Raw genomic sequence first — 10,289 nt, 5'->3', positions numbered from 1 at the left:
GGTTAACAAAGTGGAAATACCTTACGCTCACTTATTAACAATACCATAATTTTTGCAATATGCACTATACAAAAAAAAATATGAGACATAACAATTTTTCTATAATAATATAATATAATAATATATATTTGTAAATTGTAGTTAAAAAGGTTTAGTACTAGAATTCTTATGATTATTATACATACATTTTAACAAAATCGAAAAAAATGTATATTATTATTATCAACAATTTAAATAAATCCAACATTTTTATATCGTATACAAAAAAAGAAATTTTCGCACTTGCAACCAAATATTTAAAATCGGTTAATCTTTATAATGGTAATTTATTGCACACAAGAATTTTACAGAAACATTATTGTGAAACTTTACGGAATCTACAGGATTATTTTTTTAGGAAACTCATCTCCTTTTCTTATAAGTATACGAAGTATTCTGTTCCTTTTTATGGAATTTTGTATCGTTAGAATTAAATCTAATACGCGTTAGAATTAAATCTAATTCCCGACACCAGTGTGTCATCAGTGACGATTCGATGGTACCCTCAGAACTTCACGCGGAAAGGACACGCGGGTCCCGTAATAATTCACTCGCAAACGTCGCGAATATATCTTGTGTCTAGAGAGCGGAACGATTAATTTCGATTCAAGATGCCCCCTGCATGGAAAGTACCCCGTGCCTGTCAAGAGCGCTTTGTTTACGGGTACGAGAGAAGCGTGCCTTCTGGAAACGTGCCAAACCAGCAACGCGTTCCCAAACGATGTCCGCTCTTATCGCTGGCTTTTAAATTCTTTTTCTCTAGGCAACTCGAAATAGAGAAACAATGAACACTGATTATTCATAAATAAATACATTATTTACAAAAATTGTATATCTAGGAATATCATTAGATAAGACTCAATTAATTACAAATTTCTTTCAACTATATGTCAACAAATTTCTCTTAATTATTCTGTACGAGTTTAACAATGCGATAATTAAAAATTTTGCGTCTTATACATTTCTATCTTTTGGCCAGATATTTTATTACGAGACAATAATTTTTTGCACAAGAAAAGTCTGTATGTTATTAACTGTATCCTTTTGTGAAAAGGGTCTTATTTTACATGTCCTTATTGGAAACATTGTTCTCTTCCACATGGCTCTTCGATTATGTCTCGTTCGCACTCAACCACCTAGATTTATCGAAATTCTAAGCATTCGACGGGAACACATCATTGCATTACCGGTGCACCTTTTTAAGATCCGAGCTATCGTTTTTTGTCTTTCTGTGCATGCACTTCGGCGAGAACTCGAGTCGTTTCTGTTCCGTGATTTATCTGAAATTTATGTATGTGCCTTCGTAGATCGTGAGAGGACGTCTCTCCGCGTGGAAACAACGTTTCAGAATCGACGGGATCGTCCACGGTAGCTCGAACCGCCTTGATTTGTCGTCGATCCTCAATGCGCGCGAACGTTGTAAATATGTAGTACTTGACGTCATTCGTTATCCGCCTCCACGTGTCACGAATGTGAGAAAGACACATGTTTCCCAGTCGGCAATTTCTGCTTCCAAAACTATCGTCCGGTCTATTTTCGGAAATGGAAATTTGAACGTTAATTTAGTAAAATTTAATTTAATTTTTCTAAAATTGTATAATATTGTCGAAGATTTTTGAATATATTTTATTATCTATCCCATAAAAATTTCTACTAAAGAGCATCATTCTTTTGCGTTCCAAAATTATAACATGGAGAGAATTTAGCTTTGAAGTCATAATCGAGGAACAATATGAATAAGATTTTTACTATAATTTTGGTAAAATTTTATCAAATTTAACTAAATTTTGCTACATTTTGCTAAACGTGTAATACAATTCTTCGAAGTCTATGACTATCATAATTTCAAGGGTTAATTTTAACAGAAAATTCTCTTAGTTCACAATCGCGCTTTATTTAATATTGAACGTAATTTATTTTATTTTATTTTATTCCGTGTAATGTTACTTACTCTTGACCGAGCAATCGATAAAATGCAGACTGTGTGTCTCAAATACGATGCTGCGGATGTTCGAAAGATCGCGTGAGAATTCTGTCCCGAAATAAGAATCGTCCGCTTTCATCGGCGCGTATCGCGCACGAACGAGGAGGCGAGGGTTCCGCGAGTGGAAAAGGAAACTACGACGTGCGGCCTCGATTTCTTTTTCGAATACCTCGCGGTGTATCCTCTTGTTCCCTCGCCTCGCTCGTTGCTGAAAGAGGCGTGCGCGAGCTACATCGGCGTACTCTCCGGTGCTCGGGGTGCATTCCTGCACGAGCGTATTTCAATATAAACAATTGGCGAGCGAATTTTCCCCGGGCCCGCGCGCGAGTGATTTCTGGCCGACGTGACGGCGATGCTTCTGTCTGCGATCGCGACCCCGCGGCCTCTCGCCGGCTAAAACACTTCGTTTCTTTCCCCTTTTCTCTTTTCCGCTGCCCTTTTCTCCACCGCATTTTTGCTTTCCGGATCATGGTCCTCTTCTCGTTTCTTTTCCTTCCTTTCTTCCGGAATTTTATGTTTAATTTTTCACCATGCTTTCCGTAAGAGAGGAGACAATTTTTATTTCAAAAATATATTCAGAGCAATTTTAAGATTAATTAAACGAAAAAGTAATGGCTAATGGTTTGGTAAATTTTAAACTGAAAATATATGGATTGTTTTTTTAGTACAAATTTGCCCATATTTTATTGCAAGATAATGATAAATTAATTTTTTACAAGCTTTCATCCATTAGCAAAAAAACAATTTTTTGTAATAGTGATGAAAATTTTACGTAAAATATTGACTTATTAACTTGTGTATGGATTGTTATCTATATACATTCTAATCATTTTAATTTAATATTTATATTTGAATCTAATCACACACACAATATTTTTCATCCTAAGATAATCCCTCGCAAATCTATTGAAATAAGTAAATACTAATCACATTTTTAAACTAAATTATCATGAAATTACAGAGAAAAATAATGTTACGCAAGTTATAAAATAATGAATGAAAAGAGTTGTAAATTTCAAAACAGAATAATTAAACAAATCATATGTAAAGAAGCAATCGTAAGGCTTAAAAACATTGAAGAATTAAATTTACTATAAAATGTAATAGTATGATAATTTTATGACTACGCGTTTTATGCATTATTTGATGTGTGCGCGATTTGATGTGTGGCTTTAATAGCACGCGTGAAAAAAATTATGGATTCAAAGTTTGCGACCTCATAAACGCTGCGCAAGGGTTGAAATAATCAGTACACTGGTTATACTTTGTAACGTGATATTTTCTTATTATAACATCTGCAAAAAAGACCAGTCGCGTTACATCTACAACTCCGTACATATCGTCGTTATGCACTCGAAACTGGTTACATCATCATCAATAATGCTTTTATTATTCGTCGCAGCGATGTTCTACACGACGCTACGATACAATATATAGATCCATTTTATATATATATTTATATATATATTTATATTTTTCTTTGCAATTCATTTATATATATGTTCATATATTTTCATATTTATATATTTATATGCATTCATATTTATATTCTTTATTTATATTTATATATTAATTATTTACACGTCTTTTATACAAAAGTTTTCACGACTTTATACATAACTAGGTATAAGAACGTCACTCTCTCGCGCCCTGACGTACCTACACACGTATTCGTTTATCGGTATAATACATTTTTGAGTTTCGTGAGCAATCGTATCATCGTGCGAGCACCTCGAGAAGGATCCACATCGCGGGAACGCTATGAAAATCTATCGACAGAGATGCATACGTTAGACCTTATATACGTTAGATCATTATATTTCAGTTTTTGGATGGAACAGTGAAAAGTATTAAAAATCAATGTCCATCGCATGTACTAGATTTTAAATAAACGCTAGGAGCAACATGTAACATTAGACTCTTTTTGTACACAGAAATATATATGTATAAAACTACATTACAATATAAAATAAATTATAAATTCTACATAAAAAGTAAAACTGCCAATTTTCTTTATAATTTTAACAATTAGAATGAATAATATTAAGTTTTGTATCTTATCCTTACATATGTATAGAAACACAAAACTTATTTTACAGTACAATTACAATATTAGATTATTTTTACTTAAGTTTTTTCTTTCGTTTCCTGAAATGAGAGAAATAACACTGTTCCATCCAATAGCTGTGGTTTAGCTGATCATTGTCGATTCCTTCCACATTCTGGCAATCACTATCACTTTCCGAAGTTGCTAAACGAGCGAAGATGAAATAGACAAACATAGAATGTACAGAAATTATCACTCCTTTAAGCGTTTAAGTACTCGATGTATGGTAGTGATTGACGTTTTCCTGATCCGATGCTTCCTTATCGCATGTAATAAGCCTCTTATTTTTAGAAGAAAAAATGGCATATAATTTATAAATATAATTTAATCAATTTATTTCATAGATTGTTCATAAATTAAGGATAAAGAGATAAAGTGATATTTTATTTACGTATACCTAAAAATTTCATGATAAAACTTGAGACAAAGAGAAACAGCATATCCGCGAGAAATCATGTATCTATTTTGCAAAAATTGAAAAAAAATACACTAGTTCTGATAATGCGGGACTCATATTCACGAGCAGTCCAGCCAAAGTATAATCAGTTGGATCCCGTTCGAGGTAACTCAATCGCAGAATTTCCTTTAAGGAACGACCGCTGCTTAAACATATTAGAAATATCCCATATACCCCTAAAAAAGTGCTCCACTAAGTAACTAGCTCGACATTGCCACATTTACTATAACGTAGTATTCAAATATCTTCTCTTAATATCATTAAACAACCCTGTACAACGCGCCGAGTCCGTTGTGCTGTTGTTGTGTATACAATATATTTGTACAATATTTATAAGATAGAAAAAGCACCGTTTCGAAAAATCGGATTTCAATTTTGACATACGTATTATCACATTATTTTGCGATCTCGCTCTCTCGCTCACTCTCGTGCTCGCTTTCTTTTTCTCTCCAAATTTTTCTGTACGCATAAACACACACACACACACACACACACACACACACACACACACACACACACACACACACACACACACACACACACACACACACACACACACATTTTGCGTGTGCATAATCAATTCGCAATTACTGTATTCTTATCTGTCGGAGACCCAGTGACAAGAATATTGAATATTTTTCATATTTTAATCAAAAATATATCTCAATATACCCTATAAATCAATCTTGACTCGTTACATCCGAAATTAAAATATTCTTCAAGTCAAAGATCCAGAATTGCTTTTTTGTTTGCTACTTATTAGTCTTGCTAAATAAATTAGTTAACAAGACTCATAAAATATATTTTAAGAAAAAAATTTTTTTAATATTTGATACATTGTATTAACCATATTATATTAATTTTGCTTTAAAACATTAAAAATTCGCAAACTATAATGGATTTATTAAGAGAAAGTCAAAACGTAAAAAAACTGTTACATTAATTAAAAATAACTAATAAAAAATATATCATTTAATAAAATAAATAATATAAAATCATCAATGCATTTAATAATTTATATTATCAAACTTTGATTCCAGTAGTTATCCGTAAACATTGTTGCATTTCCATTGTATATTTCTGATACATATTTGCATTTAGTAGTGTATTATTACATACCGGGATGTAACGAGTCAAAAATTGTTTGTACAATTAAACAAATCACTGAAATCATCCCATTGATATTTCTAGTTCTATTTCTCACTGATAATCAGAAATAGTATCCAATAACATGAAATTGTATTATTATGAGAAATAACACAGAAATTTGGTGTATTTCGTACAATCAAAAATTCAAAAATTCACTTTATTTAAGCATCTCACAAAAGAATCTCGCGGATCAGGAAATTCTAATTTGAATGAACCTTTTGCTTATGTAAAATAAATAAATTCTCAAATTTTTAATTGGTAAGAAAAAATCACTATATGTAGCACTAATTCTGAGAATTTTCTCATATTCTCAAATCATCTCGAATAGCTTTTAAGGTATATCGCTTTGTGCATATGAAGAATGATTTTACCTCTTATAATTGTTTCTTCGGATATCAATTAAAACTTTTTTAATTCATCTCTTTATTCCGTTTACATATACGCAAATAAAAGTTCGAATTTCCGGATTTTACGAGGTTCTCTTGTCAATGCAACAAGATAACGACTTACCTTACCGCAGCGTTTCTTCCGGATATCTCGTGTCGGACTTATCATCTCGAGTCAGCTGTGTCCCGAGTATTCTATCGATCGATTTTGTGATTGCCGTAGAATTAATCGTGATGCGATGATGTGACACGCAATGGCACTGGCATACAAAAGAGACGTTGGATCGTACTCTCGAATGGTCTCGTCACGTACACTCTTAAGTAACCCAAGGTAAAAATATCGTATTTACAAGATACATAATATTGGCTGTATATATGATATCGCGCGGTATTGTCATCCAAGTTGAACGTCACGTGTGGGGCTTCGTCGTTGCTGCTTTTCTTCCTCGAGACTCTCTCCTCGAGAACGTCGATCGTCGTCGCGTTAGATGAGACATTGAAAACGCCGCCGTAATTCTAATACAAGTAAGCGCGATCGTATTAAACGCTAAAAACGTCATTCTGTTACAAATACCACCGCGCGAACGAACGCGAAGGAGACCAATTTATCTCGCGCGATCTCATAAGTTTCCTTCGTGACTTCACGCCGTAAAATGCAACGCGCTTTGCGTTTTACATCCTACTTTTACAATAAACAATTTCTTTTTATATCAGTAAAGTCGACTCGCGCTAAATTACCAGGTGTGCCGATGATGCCCGACTCTCTTAGCTTCTATCTAAGTACTATACATAAAAATTTGTACAATATATTTATCTTTAAATAGACGAACTTTTCGATAACATCATGTACCGTAGCCTTTACAGATGATTCACCTTTAAAAATAAAACAAAATAAAAAACGTATTTGACAAGATGTTCGAGCGACTTTGACAAAATATAGTAAACAACATAACAGATTAACAAAAGTGATTAAATCGCAACATATAGTTAAGAAAATCGCAAACGAACGAGAAGTAAAAAAGAAAAATGCATAATACAAAATTATTAGAATTTGTTTAAATTATTTTCACATACAGTGATTAGAGTATCTTACTTTAAAACAGGAAATTCTCGCCAATTTATTAATGACAATTTTCCTTAATATTAAATAGAGCTCAAATATATTATCGTGTCTTTGTTTTATTATATAAAGTATTAATTAAGATTATGCAGAGATTTAATAATTTTAGAAAGATTTACTTCTCATCTTCTTCGCGAAAAGTAATTTTCCAGATTTAGTAAGCATTTTATACTAATCTGAAAGAGGGACAATTGACACACAAATAATTTACGAAAATATACACGGATTAAAGTTGTTTCAGTGGCTTTAAGAAAGTTTTACATCGTAATCGAAGAATTAGAATACTTGACCGCTATGCGAAAATAAAGCCGAAATAAAATCACAACTTACCACCGACAATCTTCACAAAGATCACGGACGAATTCGACGAAAGCGTGACGTCGTGGGATTTAGTCGCTTTGCGATGTGCATGTAGGCGCGAGCGTCAAGGATCCGACCGAAAGGAATATTTCCGAAAGAATGTTTCACGGGCTATGAACTTGGAGAACGCAGCCCCGTAGAGGAGGCGTCAAGACGAATGACTAAGGCCCATGGCATGACTCGACTAATAGCGAGTACTCGACGCGAAGATTGATTCGAGATAGCGATGGGAGATCCACCAGCTCTCTCTCCCCTCATCGTTGATTATAAATGCTAATTTATGACTTCTTCACGCCACGCTCGTCTTCCCTCTTCCTTCCATCTTCTCTTTATTTCATTCTTCGCCGCATAACAAAACGCTTATCTATCTATCTATCCCCCTCTCCCCCTTTCCCCCGTATAACTCTTTCAATCTCTCTCTCTCTCTCTCTCCCTCTTTCATACTTGTTCATTCGCTTTCTGTCGCTCTTTCACTCATGCACACACACATACGCGCGCATGGAACAACTGACAAGCTCCTTACATGCATAAATCCCTCCCTCTCTTTCGCTCGACCATTTTAGTGAGTACCAAGCTTTAACGCCCAGTGGATGTTCTTGGACGTTGTCGGGCCACTCGGCGCCTCCACGATTTTCTGAATGAACGTAACGTCTTTATTACATATTTTTCTTGTTGCTTTTTTCCTCTTTCTCTTTATCCCTCTCTTTCTTTCTTTCACCTTTTCCTGCATGTCACCGAAAATTCCTCTCGTCCGACGAACAAGATAATCTCTCGTCATCGTCCACCTTACTCGCTGCATTATCCTGTTACTCTCGGTCGAATTTCGTTAATGACGTCGCTCGATTCTCTCAGCTTTCTCACCTTCATTTGCTTCCGTCAAAGCGTCCTTTTTCTCTCTGTGACATCGAGTCGTGCCTACTTAGAGTACAAAAGTTCTGACTGATATTCTAATTCGTCGTGAGTACCGGTCTAGCGGAACACGAGTACAAGTATATCAATGACGAGGAATATTGTCGCCAAAGCAACGCGGATACGTAATCGGGTTAATGACGACGTTGACAAGAACGACACGCCGACCTTCGACCTCGCGACAAACGTGGTCTGAGTCGCGTCCCACATTCCGCCGTTCTCTTCGCCCTCGTACCGAGCGTATTCAAGACTCGCGGCTTCGCCCATCCTCGCCACGCTCGATTCCTCTCGTCTACTCGTACGTGAATCGGACTCGCGGATTGTCGACGGGCGCTGCGACACCGCTGTTCGACGTGTAATATTATGCGGAAGCTAGCTGCCGCCAGACAGAGTGTCACATCGTGGTTATGTAGGGCCAGTTGAAGCTGTTGCCGCTCAGCAGCATGTCCCTGATGAGCGTCTCGATCGGCGTTTTACCTACCAGCCGCACGAAGAAGAGCTGTTCGATCACCTGCGACGAGACCGTGCGCAACGACGGCAGTCGCAGCAGCAACTTGCCGAACCTCGTCGGTTGATTCGGATACTGAGTCCGGCAGTATTCTTCCAGGGCGCACTGTGACTTTTCCTGGAGGGACTCGATGTGCGCCACGTCCGAGAGGCCGCAGGCATCTGTAACGAAAAATCGAGGAGAAAACGTTTAGATGCGACGTGCAAAGAGAATTATTTTCAAGTACGTTGTTGAATAATTTTAAAAATTCGATGCAACTTATGCGATAAACACACGCAGCACATTCCCGCTAATTATATCATTGTCTTTAAATTATTGTTATATTTAAAATTGTTTCTTCCTGTATATTTCTTCTACTTTTTTAAGCATTGTTACTGTTAAATTTTCTAAAACATAATTAAATAGTTAAGAAGAGCAGGTAGTTATTACGCAAAGTATTGAGATTTATGGTATGGCTGGAATAAGTTTGATTATGCGTGAATAAAATATAAATACAACAGTTTCACATAGATAACAGATATCAAAATATATCCTGTAAATATATGTCGTAAGAAGTTTATTTCTTCGCGCCTTGACCTTAATCTCTTGCTCGTGTTCGAATAGAGCGCCAGCCGACGGTAGAAAATCTGTTTTTCCGCTCCGAAGGTTCTCCTCGTTAGTCGAAGCGCATTCTTTCGATACGCGCGAAAGGCGATAACTGTTGCCGTTTAATCTACGTGTACAAAGAAAGCACCTACGCTTTATTATCAGACTAATTATCGTCGTCGCCCATTAGCTGAGGCATGCTTAGCGAGCCGGAGAACGCTTTTCTTGGATAGATTGCGACTAGAAGGCGAGAGAAAGAGTAAAAGAAGAAATCAGACACGACCTACGAGTTTACGGCGGAGCTTGGAAAAAATCAATCTTCCAAAAATATTTTTGCATGACAATCCAAGGATGACGTTTTAATCCGCTACGTTAAAATTATGTGCGATTGTAGCCATTTTATTCTATACAATTCTGCAGGGTCTGTCGTTAATTAGTTAATTAATGATTAATACAAAAATTGTTAATATAAATAGTCTAGAAAAATTTAATTCAAGTGAACTAATGAATCCATCGCATAATAGATTATAAATTTCTATCAACTAATTTATTACGCAAAAAAAGGAATAATTTGGATCGCTATTGTCAAGCTTAGACAGTGCTACAGGTGATTCGTCATTTCAACGAGGGTTAAAGCCCTCGGGTTACAACGAAGACTGCAACCCCCGACAGACGAGAGTGAGAT

The 10,289-nt window shown here is 35.7% G+C and overlaps 1 long non-coding RNA gene across 9 annotated transcripts in view; it reads right to left on the bottom strand.

The window, feature by feature from the left end:
• Positions 1-3,281: 3,281 nt before the first annotated feature.
• The window catches only part of LOC105835530, a 286,578-nt gene continuing 279,570 nt past the window's right edge, over positions 3,282-10,289 (bottom strand). For all 9 annotated transcript variants that reach the window (XR_004965065.1, XR_004965064.1, XR_004965063.1 and 6 more), the window contains one exon: positions 3,282-9,180. This is a non-coding gene — a long non-coding RNA (steroid receptor seven-up, isoforms B/C). The remainder of the gene's footprint in view (positions 9,181-10,289) is intronic.

This window comes from Monomorium pharaonis, chromosome 11, assembly GCF_013373865.1.
Source record: "Monomorium pharaonis isolate MP-MQ-018 chromosome 11, ASM1337386v2, whole genome shotgun sequence".
Classification (NCBI taxonomy): domain Eukaryota; kingdom Metazoa; phylum Arthropoda; class Insecta; order Hymenoptera; family Formicidae; genus Monomorium; species Monomorium pharaonis.
Note: the sequence above shows the minus strand (reverse complement) of the source record. Positions and strands in the feature narration are given on the sequence as shown.